Below are 14,504 nucleotides of genomic sequence, written 5' to 3' on the forward strand. Positions count from 1 at the left end.
TTATTTTTAGGTTTCACTCTGTTCTCTCCTATATAGATAGATGAATTTGGAACTATAAATCCAACATGGTTTGTAGTAGCTCTTTGAAACTTGAAAAAACTAAAGTAGCTCTCAGATTTGTCTCTATGGTTTGTTTCCTCTTCAAGTAGCCCTATCAGAGACTGGCAAAAAGCACTTTTTTGAAAAATGTAGCCAAGCGTCCAAAATCAACGAGTTTCTGAAATAGAAGCAAATATTTTTCCACCCAATCTTGATGATACTTGGTGGTAGTGATCAGTACAAAAATCCCACTTGGCTAACCCAATTTTGTTTTTCTAGGTTGAAGCGTTTGTTTACAGTAGCAGTTTTTATTTTTAGGTTTCACTCTATTCTTTCCTATATAGATAGATGAATTTAGAACTCTAAACACAACAGGGTTTGTAGTAGCTCTTTGGAACTTGACAAAATAAAGTAGTTCTCAATTTTGCCTCCAAAGTTTGTTTCCTCTTCAAGTACCCCTAAGCACAGACTTTCGAAAACACTTTCATTGAAAGGGATTGCCAAGCGTCCAAGAATCTACAAGTTGCTGAAAAACCAGCAAATATTTTTTAACCCAATCTTGATGATACTTGGTGGTAATGATCAGTTCAAAAATCCCACTTGGCTCACCAAATTTTGTTCTTCAAGGTTGAAGCGTTCGTTTACAATAGCAGTTTTTATTTTTAGGTTTCACTCTGTTCTCTCCTATATAGATAGATGATTTTGGACTCTAAATCCAACATGGTTTGTAGTAGCTCTTTGAAACTTGACAAACTAAAGTAGCTCTCAGTTTTGTCTCTATGGTTTGTTTCCTCTTATAGTAGCCATGAGCAGAGACTGTTGTAAAGCCCTTTCATTGAAAGAGGTTTCGAAGCTCCAAGAATCTACGAGTTTCTGATATACCAGCAAATATTTTTCCCCAATCAGGTTGATACTTCGTGGTAATGATCACTACAAAAATCTCACTTGGCTCACCAAATTTTGTTGTTGTAGGTTGAAGCGTTTATTTACACTAGCAGTTTATATTTTTAGGTTTCACGCGGTTATTTCCTAGATAGATTGATGAATTTGGAACTCTAAATCCAACATGGTTTGTAGTAGCTCTTTGATACTTGACAAAATAAAGTAGTTCTAAGTTTTGTCTCTATGGTTTGTTTCGTGTTCAACTAACCCTAAGCAGAGACTGGCGAAAAGCTCTTTTATTGAAAGGGGTTGCCAAGCGACCAAGAATATACGAGTTTCCGAAATACCAGCACATATATTTTCATCCAATCTTGATGATACTAGGTGGTAATGATAAGTACCCTAATCCCACTTGGCTCACCAAATTTTGTTCTTCTAGATTGAAGCGTTTGTTTACAGTAGCAGTTTTTATTATTAGGTTTCACTCAGTTCTCTCCTATATAGATAGATGATTTTGGAAGTCTAAATCCAACATGGTTTGTAGTAGCTCTTTGAAACTTGACAAAATAAAGTAGTTCCCAGTTTTGTCTACATGGTTTGTTTCCTGTTCAAGTAGCCCTAAACAGAGAGTGTGGAAAACACTTTCATTGAAAGGGGATGCCAAATTACAAAAATCTACTATTTTCCGAAATCCCAGCAAACATTTTTCACCCAATCTTGATGATACTTGAAGGTAATGATCAGTACACAATTCCCACTTGGCTCACCAAATTCTGTTTTTCTAGTTTGAAGCGTGCGTTTACAGTTGCAGTTTTTATTTTTAGGTTTCACTTTATTCTTTCCCATATAAATAGATGAATTTAGAACTCTAAATCCAACATGGTTTGTAGTAGCTCTTTGAAACTTGACAAAATAGTGTAGTTCTCCGTTTTGTCTCTAGGGTTTATTTCTTCTTCAAGTAGCCCTAATCAGAGACTGGCGAAAAGCACTTTCATTGAAGGAGGTTGCCAAGCATCCAAGAATATCAGCGTTTCCGAAATACCAGCAAATATTTTTTCACCCAATCTTGATGATACTTGTTGGTAAGGATCAGTATACAAATCCCACTTGGCTAACCAAATTTTGTTCTTCTAGGTTGAAGCATTACTTTAGAGTAGCAGTTTTTATTTTTAGGTTTCACTCTGTTCTCTCCTATATAAATAGATAAATTTTGAACTCAAAATCCAACATGGTTTGCAGTAGCTCTTTGATACTTGACAAAATAAAGTAGTTCTCAATTTGTCTCTATGGTTTGTTTCCGCTTAAAGTAGCCCTAAGCGGAGTCTATGGAAAAGCACTTTCATTGAAAGGTGTTTCCAAGCTTCCGAGAATCCACGATTTTCCAAAATATCGGCAAATATTTTTTCCCCAGTCATGATGATACTTGGTGGTAATAATCAGTATACAAATCCCCCTTTGCTCACCAAATTTTGTTTTTCTAGGTTGAAGCGTTCGTTTACAGCATCAGTTTATAATTGTAGATTTCACTCTGTTCTCTCCTATATAGATAGATGAATTTGGAACTCTAAATCCAACATGGATTGTAGTAGCTCTTTGAAACTTGACAAAATAAAGTAGTTCTCAGTTTTGTCTAGAAGGTCTGTTTCCTTTTCATTACCCCTAAGCAGAGACTGGCGAAAAGCACTTTCATTGAAAGGCATTGCCAAGCGTCCAAGAATCTATGAGTTTCCGAAATACCACCAAAAATTTTTTCACCCACTCTTGATGATACTTGGTGGTAATGATCAGTACAGAAGTCCCACTTGGCTCACCAAATTTTGTTTCTCTAGATTGAAGCGTTCGTTTACAATAGCAGTTTTTATTTTTAGGTTTCACTCTGTTCTCTCCTATATAGATAGATGAATTTGGAACTATAAATCCAACATGGTTTGTAGTAGCTCTTTGAAACTTGAAAAAACTAAAGTAGCTCTCAGATTTGTCTCTATGGTTTGTTTCCTCTTCAAGTAGCCCTATCAGAGACTGGCAAAAAGCACTTTTTTGAAAAATGTTGCCAAGCGTCCAAAATCAACGAGTTTCTGAAATAGAAGCAAATATTTTTCCACCCAATCTTGATGATACTTGGTGGTAGTGATCAGTACAAAAATCCCACTTGGCTCACCCAATTTTGTTTTTCTAGGTTGAAGCGTTTGTTTACAGTAGCAGTTTTTATTTTTAGGTTTCACTCTATTCTTTCCTATATAGATAGATGAATTTAGAACTCTAAACACAACAGGGTTTGTAGTAGCTCTTTGGAACTTGACAAAATAAAGTAGTTCTCAATTTTGCCTCCAAAGTTTGTTTCCTCTTCAAGTACCCCTAAGCACAGACTTTCGAAAACACTTTCATTGAAAGGGATTGCCAAGCGTCCAAGAATCTACAAGTTGCTGAAAAACCAGCAAATATTTTTTAACCCAATCTTGATGATACTTGGTGGTAATGATCAGTTCAAAAATCCCACTTGGCTCACCAAATTTTGTTCTTCAAGGTTGAAGCGTTCGTTTACAATAGCAGTTTTTATTTTTAGGTTTCACTCTGTTCTCTCCTATATAGATAGATGATTTTGGACTCTAAATCCAACATGGTTTGTAGTAGCTCTTTGAAACTTGACAAACTAAAGTAGCTCTCAGTTTTGTCTCTATGGTTTGTTTCCTCTTATAGTAGCCATGAGCAGAGACTGTTGTAAAGCCCTTTCATTGAAAGAGGTTTCGAAGCTCCAAGAATCTATGAGTTTCTGATATACCAGCAAATATTTTTCCCCCAATCAGGTTGATGCTTCGTGGTAATGATCACTACAAAAATCTCACTTGGCTCACCAAATTTTGTATTCTTGGTTGAAGCGTTTATTTACAGTAGCAGTTTATATTTTTAGGTTTCACGCGGTTATTTCCTAGATAGATTGATGAATTTGGAACTCTAAATCCAACATGGTTTGTAGCAGCTCTTTGAAACTTGACAAAATAAAGTAGTTCTCAGTTTTGTCTAAATGGTTTGTTTCCTCTTCAAGTAGCCCTAAGGAGAGACTGACGAAAAGCACTTTTATTGAAAGGGGTTGCCAAGCGTCCAAGGATCAAGGGTTTCGGAAATACCAGCAAATATTTTTTACACCCAATCTTGATGATACTTGGTTGTAATTATCACTACAGAAGTCCCACTTGGCTCACGAAATTTTGTTCTTCTAGGTTGAAGCGTTCGTTTTCAGTTGCAGTTTTAATTTTAGGTTTTACTCTATTCTCTCCTATATAGATAGATGAATTTAGAACTCTAAATCCAACATGGTTTGTAGTAGCTCTTTGAAACTTGACGAAATAAAGTAGTTGTCAGTTTTGTCTGTACGGTTTGTTTCCTCTTCAATTAGCCCTAAGCAGAGACTGGCGAAAAGCACTTTCATTGAAAGGGATTTCCAAGCGTCCCAGAATATACGAGTTTACGAAATACCAGCAAATATATTTTCATCCAATCTTGATGATACTAGGTGATAATGATCACTACAGTAATCCCACTTGGCTCACCAAATTTTGTTCTTCTAGGTTGAAGCGTTCGTTTACAGTAGCACTTTATATTTTTAGGTTTCACTCTGTTCTCTCCTAGATAGATTGATGAATTTGGAACTCTAAATCCAACATGGTTTGTAGTAGCTCTTTGAAACTTGACAAAATAAAGTAGTTCTCAGTTTTGTCTCTAAAGTTTGTTTCCTCTTCAAGTACCCCTAAGCATAGACTTTCGAAAAGCACTTTCATTGAAAGGGATTGCCAAACGTCCAAGAATCTACAAGTTTCCGAAATACCAGCAAATATTTTTTCACCCAATCTTGATGATACTTGGTGGTAATGATCAGTTCAAGAATCCCACTTAGCTCACCAAATTTTGTTCTTCAAGGTTGAAGCGTTTGTTTATAATAGCAGTTTTTATTTTTAGGTTCCACTCTGTTCTCTCCTATATAGATAGATGAATTTGGAACCCTAAATCCAACATGGTTTGTAGTAGCAGTTTGAAACTTGAAAAAAATAAAGTAGCTCTCAGTTTTGTCCCTATGGTTTGTTTACTCTTATAGTAGCCATAAGCAGATACTGTTGAAAAGCCTTTTCATCGAAAGGGGTTTCCAAGCTCCAAGAATCTACGAGTTTCTGATATACAAGCAAATATTTTTCCCCCAATCATGTTGATACTTCGTGGTAATGATCAGTACACAAATCTCACTTGGCTCACCAAATTTTGTTGTTCTAGGTTGAAGCGTTTATTTACAGTGACCGTTTATATTTTTAGGTTTCACTCTGTTATCTCCTAGATAGATTGATGAATTTGGAACTCTAAATCCAACATGGTTTGTAGTAGCTCTTTGATACTTGACAAAATAAAGTAGTTCTAAGTTTTGTCTCTATGGTTTGTTTCCTGTTCAACTAACCCTAAGCAGAGACTGGCGAAAAGCACTTTTATTGAAAGGGGTTGCCAAGCGACCAAGAATATACGAGTTTCCGAAATACCAGCAAATATATTTTCGTCCAATCTTGATGATACTAGGTGGTAATGATCAGTACCCTAATCCCACTTGGCTCACCAAATTTTGTTCTTCTAGATTGAAGCGTTTGTTTACAGTAGCAGTTTTTATTATTAGGTTTCACTCTGTTCTCTCCTATATAGATAGATGAATTTGGAACTCTAAATCCAACATGGTTTGTAGTAGCTCTTTGAAACTTGACAAAATAAAGTAGTTCCCAGTTTTGTCTACATGGTTTGTTTCCTCTTCAAGTAGCCCTAAACAGAAACTGTGGAAAACACTTTCATTGAAAGGGGATGCCAACTTACAAAAATCTACTAGTTTCCGAAATCCCAGCAAACATTTTTCACCCAATCTTGATGATACTTGAGGGTAATGATCAGTACACAATTCCCACTTGGCTCACCAAATTCTGTTTTTCTAGTTTGAAGCGTGCGATTACAGTTGCAGTTTTTATTTTTAGGTTTCACTTTATTCTTTCCTATATAAATAGATAAATTTAGAACTCTAAATCCAACATGGTTTTTAGTAGCTCTTTGAAACTTGACAAAATAGTGTAGTTCTCCGTTTTGTCTCTATGGTTTATTTCTTCTTCAAGTAGCCCTAATCAGAGACTGGCGAAAAGCACTTTTATTGAAATGGGTTGCCAATCATCCAAGAATCTCAGCGTTTCCGAAATACCAGCAAATATTTTTTCACCCAATCTTGATGATACTTGTTGGTAAGGATCAGTATACAAATCCCACTTGGCTAACCAAAGTTTGTTCTTCTAGGTTGAAGCATTACTTTAGAGTAGCAGTTTTTATTTTTAGGTTTCACTCTGTTCTCTCCTATATAAATAGATAAATTTTGAACTCAAAATCCAACATGGTTTGCAGTAGCTCTTTGATACTTGACAAAATAAAGTAGTTCTCAATTTGTCTCTATGGTTTGTTTCCGCTTAAAGTAGCCCTAAGCGGAGTCTATGGAAAAGCACTTTCATTGAAGGGTGTTTCCAAGCTTCCGAGAATCCATGATTTTCCAAAATATCAGCAAATATTTTTTCCCCAGTCATGATGATACTTGGTGGTAATAATCAGTATACAAATCCCCCTTTGCTCACCAAATTTTGTTTTTCTAGGTTGAAGCGTTCGTTTACAGCATCAGTTTATAATTGTAGATTTCACTCTGTTCTATCCTATATAGATAGATGAATTTGGAGCTCTAAATCCAACATGGTTTGTAGTAGCTCTTTGAAACTTGACAAAATAAAGTAGTTCTCAGTTTTGTCTAGAAGGTCTGTTTCCTTTTCATTACCCCTAAGCAGAGACTGGCGAAAAGCACTTTCATTGAAAGGCATTGCCAAGCGTCCAAGAATCTATGAGTTTCCGAAATACCACCAAAAATTTTTTCACCCACTCTTGATGATACTTGGTGGTAATGATCAGTACAGAAGTCCCACTTGGCTCACCAAGTTTTGTTCTTCTAGATGGAAGCGTTCGTTTACAATAGCAGTTTTTATTTTTAGGTTTCACTCTGTTCTTTAATATATAGATAGATGAATTTGGAACTATAAATCCAACATGGTTTGTAGTAGCTCTTTGAAACTTGAAAAAAATAAAGTAGCTCTCAGATTTGTCTCTATGGTTTGTTTCCTCATCAAGTAGCCTTATCAGAGACTGGCAAAAAGCACTTTTTTGAAAAATGTTGCCAAGCGTCCAAAATCAACGAGTTTCTGAAATAGAAGCAAATATTTTTCCACCCAATCTTGATGATACTTGGTGGTAGTGATCAGTACAAAAATCGCACTTGGCTCACCCAATTTTGTTTTTCTAGGTTGAAGTGTTTGTTTACAGTAGCAGTTTTTATTTTTAGGTTTCACTCTATTCTTTCCTATATAGATAGATGAATTTAGAACTCTAAACACACCAGGGTTTGTAGTAGCTCTTTGGAACTTGACAAAATAAAGTAGTTCTCAATTTTGCCTCCAAAGTTTGTTTCCTCTTCAAGTACCCCTAAGCACAGACTTTCGAAAACACTTTCATTGAAAGGGATTGCCAAGCGTCCAAGAATCTACAAGTTGCTGAAAACCAGCAAATATTTTTTAACCCAATCTTGATGATACTTGGTGGTAATGATCAGTTCAAAAATCTCACTTGGCTCACCAAATTTTGTTCTTCAAGGTTGAAGCGTTCGTTTACAATAGCAGTTTTTATTTTTAGGTTTCACTCTGTTCTCTCCTATATAGATAGATGATTTTGGACTCTAAATCCAACATGGTTTGTAGTAGCTCTTTGAAACTTGACAAACTAAAGTAGCTCTCAGTTTTGTCTCTATGGTTTGTTTCCTCTTATAGTAGCCAAGAGCAGAGACTGTTGTAAAGCCCTTTCATTGAAAGAGGTTTCGAAGCTCCAAGAATCTACGATTTTCTGATATAGAGGAAATATTTTCCCCCAATCAGGTTGATACTTTGTGGTAATGATCACTACAAAAATCTCACTTGGCTCACCAAATTTTGTTGTTCTAGGTTGAAGCGTTTATTTACAGTAGCAGTTTATATTTTTAGGTTTCACGCGGTTATTTCCTAGATAGATTGATTAATTTGGAACTCTAAATCCAACATGGTTTGTAGCAGCTCTTTGAAACTTGACGAAATAAAGTAGTTCTCAGTTTTGTCTAAAAGGCTTGTTTCCTCTTCAAGTAGCCCTAAGGAGAGACTGACGAAAAGCACTTTTATTGAAAGGGGTTGCCAAGCGTCCAAGGATCAAGAGTTTCCGAAATACCAGCAAATATTTTTTACACCCAATCTTGATGATACTTGGTTGTAATTATCACTACAGAAGTCCCACTTGGCTCACGAAATTTTGTTCTTCTAGGTTGAAGCGTTCGTTTTCAGTTGCAGTTTTAATTTTAGGTTTTACTCTATTCTCTCCTATATAGATAGATGAATTTAGAACTCTAAATCCAACATGGTTTGTAGTAGCTCTTTGAAACTTGACGAAATAAAGTAGTTGTCAGTTTTGTCTGTACGGTTTGTTTCCTCTTCAATTAGCCCTAAGCAGAGACTGGCGAAAAGCACTTTCATTGAAAGGGATTTCCAAGCGTCCCAGAATATACGAGTTTCCGAAATACCAGCAAATATATTTTCATCCAATCTTGATGATACGAGGTGGTAATGATCACTACAGTAATCCCACTTGGCTCACCAAATTTTGTTCTTCTAGGTTGAAGCGTTCGTTTACAGTAGCACTTTTTATTTTTACGTTTCACTCTGTTCTCTCCTAGATAGATTGATGAATTTGGAACTCTAAATCCAAAATGGTTTGTAGTAGCTCTTTGAAACTTGACAAAATAAAGTAGTTCTCAGTTTTGTCTCTAAAGTTTGTTTCCTCTTCAAGTACCCCTAAGCATAGACTTTCGAAAAGCACTTTCATTGAAAGGGATAGCCAAACGTCCAAGAATCTACAAATTTCCGAAATACAAGCAAATATTTTTTCACCCAATCTTGATGATACTTGGTGGTAATGATCAGTTCAAAAATCCCACTTGGCTCACCAAATTTTGTTCTTCAAGGTTGAAGCGTTTGTTTATAATAGCAGTTTTTATTTTTAGGTTCCACTCTGTTCTCTCCTATATAGATAGATGAATTTGGAACCCTAAATCCAACATGGTTTGTAGTAGCAGTTTGAAACTTGAAAAATATAAAGTAGCTCTCAGTTTTGTCTCTATGGTTTGTTTACTCTTATAGTAGCCATAAGCAGATACTGTTGAAAAGCCTTTTCATTGAAAGGGGTTTCCAAGCTCCAAGAATCTACGAGTTTCTGATATAGCAGCAAATATTTTTCCCCCAATCATGTTGATACTTCGTGGTAATGATCAGTACACAAATCTCACTTGGCTCACCAAATTTTGTTGTTCTAGGTTGAAGCGTTTATTTACAGTAACCGTTTATATTTTTAGGTTTCACTCTGTTATCTCCTAGATAGATTGATGAATTTGGAACTCTAAATCCAACATGGTTTGTAGTAGCTCTTTGATACTTGACAAAATAAAGTAGTTCTAAGTTTTGTCTCTATGGTTTGTTTCCTGTTCAACTAACCCTAAGCAGAGACTGGCGAAAAGCACTTTTATTGAAAGGGGTTGCCAAGCGACCAAGAATATACGAGTTTCCCAAATACCAGCAAATATATTTTCACCCAATCTTGATGATACTAGGTGGTAATGATCAGTTCAAAAATCCCACTTGGCTCACCAAATTTTGTTCTTCTAGATTGAAGCGTTTGTTTACAGTAGCAGTTTTTATTATTAGGTTTCACTCTGTTCTCTCCTATATAGATAGATGATTTTGGACTCTAAATCCAACATGGTTTGTAGTAGCTCTTTGAAACTTGACAAAGTAAAGTAGCTCTCAGTTTTGTCTCTATGGTTTGTTTCCTCTTATAGTAGCCATGAGCAGAGACTGTTGTAAAGCCCTTTCATTGAAAGAGGTTTCGAAGCTCCAAGAATCTACGAATTTCTGATATACCAGCAAATATTTTTCCCCTAATCAGGTTGATGCTTCGTGGTAATGATCACTACAAAAATCTCACTTGGCTCACCAAATTTTGTTGTTCTAGGTTGAAGCGTTTATTTACAGTAGCAGTTTATATTTTTAGGTTTCACGCGGTTATTTCCTAGATAGATTGATGAATTTGGAACTCTAAATCCAACATGGTTTGTAGCAGCTCTTTGAAACTTGACAAAATAAAGTAGTTCTCAGTTTTGTCTAAATGGTTTGTTTCCTCTTCAAGTAGCCCTAAGGAGAGACTGACGAAAACACTTTTATTGAAAGGGGTTGCCAAGCGTCCAAGGATCAAGGGTTTCGGAAATACCAGCAAATGTTTTTTACACCCAATCTTGATGATACTTGGTTGTAATTATCACTACAGAAGTCCCACTTGGCTCACGAAATTTTGTTCTTCTAGGTTGAAGCGTTCGTTTTCAGTTGCAGTTTTAATTTTAGGTTTTACTCTATTCTCTCCTATATAGATAGATGAATTTAGAACTCTAAATCCAACATGGTTTGTAGTAGCTCTTTGAAACTTGACGAAATAAAGTAGTTGTCAGTTTTGTCTGTACGGTTTGTTTCCTCTTCAATTAGCCCTAAGCAGAGACTGGCGAAAAGCACTTTCATTGAAAGGGATTTCCAAGCGTCCCAGAATATACGAGTTTCCGAAATACCAGCAAATATATTTTCATCCAATCTTGATGATACGAGGTGGTAATGATCACTACAGTAATCCCACTTGGCTCACCAAATTTTGTTCTTCTAGGTTGAAGCGTTCGTTTACAGTAGCACTTTTTATTTTTACGTTTCACTCTGTTCTCTCCTAGATAGATTGATGAATTTGGAACTCTAAATCCAAAATGGTTTGTAGTAGCTCTTTGAAACTTGACAAAATAAAGTAGTTCTCAGTTTTGTCTCTAAAGTTTGTTTCCTCTTCAAGTACCCCTAAGCATAGACTTTCGAAAAGCACTTTCATTGAAAGGGATAGCCAAACGTCCAAGAATCTACAAATTTCCGAAATACAAGCAAATATTTTTTCACCCAATCTTGATGATACTTGGTGGTAATGATCAGTTCAAAAATCCCACTTGGCTCACCAAATTTTGTTCTTCAAGGTTGAAGCATTCGTTTACAATAGCAGATTTTATTTTTAGGTTTCACTCTGTTCTCTCCTATATAGATAGATGAATTTGGAACTATAAATCCAACATGGTTTGTAGTAGTTCTTTGAAACTTGAAAAAAATAAAGTAGCTCTCAGATTTGTCTCTATGGTTTGTTTACTCTTATAGTAGCCATAAGCAGATACTGTTGAAAAGCCTTTTCATTGAAAGGGGTTTCCAAGCTCCAAGAATCTACGAGTTTCTGATATAGCAGCAAATATTTTTCCCCCAATCATGTTGATACTTCGTGGTAATGATCAGTACACAAATCTCACTTGGCTCACCAAATTTTGTTGTTCTAGGTTGAAGCGTTTATTTACAGTAACCGTTTATATTTTTAGGTTTCACTCTGTTATCTCCTAGATAGATTGATGAATTTGGAACTCTAAATCCAACATGGTTTGTAGTAGCTCTTTGATACTTGACAAAATAAAGTAGTTCTAAGTTTTGTCTCTATGGTTTGTTTCCTGTTCAACCAACCCTAAGCAGAGACTGGCGAAAAGCACTTTTATTGAAAGGGGTTGCCAAGCGACCAAGAATATACGAGTTTCCCAAATACCAGCAAATATATTTTCACCCAATCTTGATGATACTAGGTGGTAATGATCAGTTCAAAAATCCCACTTGGCTCACCAAATTTTGTTCTTCTAGATTGAAGCGTTTGTTTACAGTAGCAGTTTTTATTATTAGGTTTCACTCTGTTCTCTCCTATATAGATAGATGATTTTGGACTCTAAATCCAACATGGTTTGTAGTAGCTCTTTGAAACTTGACAAAGTAAAGTAGCTCTCAGTTTTGTCTCTATGGTTTGTTTCCTCTTATAGTAGCCATGAGCAGAGACTGTTGTAAAGCCCTTTCATTGAAAGAGGTTTCGAAGCTCCAAGAATCTACGAGTTTCTGATATACCAGCAAATATTTTTCCCCTAATCAGGTTGATGCTTCGTGGTAATGATCACTACAAAAATCTCACTTGGCTCACCAAATTTTGTTGTTCTAGGTTGAAGCGTTTATTTACAGTAGCAGTTTATATTTTTAGGTTTCACGCGGTTATTTCCTAGATAGATTGATGAATTTGGAACTCTAAATCCAACATGGTTTGTAGCAGCTCTTTGAAACTTGACAAAATAAAGTAGTTCTCAGTTTTGTCTAAATGGTTTGTTTCCTCTTCAAGTAGCCCTAAGGAGAGACTGACGAAAACACTTTTATTGAAAGGGGTTGCCAAGCGTCCAAGGATCAAGGGTTTCGGAAATACCAGCAAATGTTTTTTACACCCAATCTTGATGATACTTGGTTGTAATTATCACTACAGAAGTCCCACTTGGCTCACGAAATTTTGTTCTTCTAGGTTGAAGCGTTCGTTTTCAGTTGCAGTTTTAATTTTAGGTTTTACTCTATTCTCTCCTATATAGATAGATGAATTTAGAACTCTAAATCCAACATGGTTTGTAGTAGCTCTTTGAAACTTGACGAAATAAAGTAGTTGTCAGTTTTGTCTGTACGGTTTGTTTCCTCTTCAATTAGCCCTAAGCAGAGACTGGCGAAAAGCACTTTCATTGAAAGGGATTTCCAAGCGTCCCAGAATATACGAGTTTCCGAAATACCAGCAAATATATTTTCATCCAATCTTGATGATACGAGGTGGTAATGATCACTACAGTAATCCCACTTGGCTCACCAAATTTTGTTCTTCTAGGTTGAAGCGTTCGTTTACAGTAGCACTTTTTATTTTTACGTTTCACTCTGTTCTCTCCTAGATAGATTGATGAATTTGGAACTCTAAATCCAAAATGGTTTGTAGTAGCTCTTTGAAACTTGACAAAATAAAGTAGTTCTCAGTTTTGTCTCTAAAGTTTGTTTCCTCTTCAAGTACCCCTAAGCATAGACTTTCGAAAAGCACTTTCATTGAAAGGGATAGCCAAACGTCCAAGAATCTACAAATTTCCGAAATACAAGCAAATATTTTTTCACCCAATCTTGATGATACTTGGTGGTAATGATCAGTTCAAAAATCCCACTTGGCTCACCAAATTTTGTTCTTCAAGGTTGAAGCATTCGTTTACAATAGCAGATTTTATTTTTAGGTTTCACTCTGTTCTCTCCTATATAGATAGATGAATTTGGAACTATAAATCCAACATGGTTTGTAGTAGCTCTTTGAAACTTGAAAAAAATAAAGTAGCTCTCAGATTTGTCTCTATGGTTTGTTTCCTCTTCAAGTAGCCCTATCAGAGACTGGCAAAAAGCACTTTTTTGAAAAATGTTGCCAAGCGTCCAAAATCAACGAGTTTCTGAAATAGAAGCAAATATTTTTCCACCCAATCTTAATGATACTTGGTGGTAGTGATCAGTACAAAAATCGCACTTGGCTCACCCAATTTTGTTTTTCTAGGTTGAAGCGTTTGTTTACAGTAGCAGTTTCTATTTTTAGGTTTCACTCTATTCTTTCCTATATAGATAGATGAATTTAGAACTCTAAATACAACAGGGTTTGTAGTAGCTCTTTGGAACTTGACAAAATAAAGTAGTTCTCAGTTTTGCCTCCAATGTTTGTTTCCTCTTCAAGTACCCCTAAGCACAGACTTTCGAAAACACTTTCATTGAAAGGGATTGCCAAGCGTCCAAGAATCTACAAGTTGCTGAAAAACCAGCAAATATTTTTTCACCCAATCTTGATGATACTTGGTGGTAATGATCAGTTCAAAAATCCCACTTGGCTCACCAAATTTTGTTCTTCAAGGTTGAAGCATTCGTTTACAATAGCAGTTTTTATTTTTAGGTTTCACTCTGTTCTCTCCTATATAGATAGATGATTTTGGACTCTAAATCCAACATGGTTTGTAGTAGCTCTTTGAAACTTGACAAACTAAAGTAGCTCTCAGTTTTGTCTCTATGGTTTGTTTCCTCTTATAGTAGCCATGAGCAGAGACTGTTGTAAAGCCCTTTCATTGATAGAGGTTTCGAAGCTCCAAGAATCTACAAGTTTTTGATATACCAGCAAATATTTTTCCCCCAATCAGGTTGATACTTCGTGGTAATGATCACTACAAAAATCTCACTTGGCTCACCAAATTTTGTTGTTCTAGGTTGAAGCGTTTATTTACAGTAGCAGTTTATATTTTCAGGTTTCACGCGGTTATTTCCTAGATAGATTGATGAATTTGGAACTCTAAATTCAACATAGTTTGTAGCAGCTCTTTGAAACATGACAAAATAAAGTAGTTCTCAGTTTTGTCTAAATGGTTTGTTTCCTCTTCAAGTAGCCCTAAGGAGAGACTGATGAAAATCACTTTTATTGAAAGGGGTTGCCAAGCGTCCAAGGATCAAGAGTTTCCGAAATACCAGCAAATATTTTTTACACCCAAT

Source organism: Callospermophilus lateralis, chromosome 1, assembly GCF_048772815.1.
Source record: "Callospermophilus lateralis isolate mCalLat2 chromosome 1, mCalLat2.hap1, whole genome shotgun sequence".
In the NCBI taxonomy this organism is placed as follows: Eukaryota; Metazoa; Chordata; class Mammalia; order Rodentia; family Sciuridae; genus Callospermophilus; species Callospermophilus lateralis.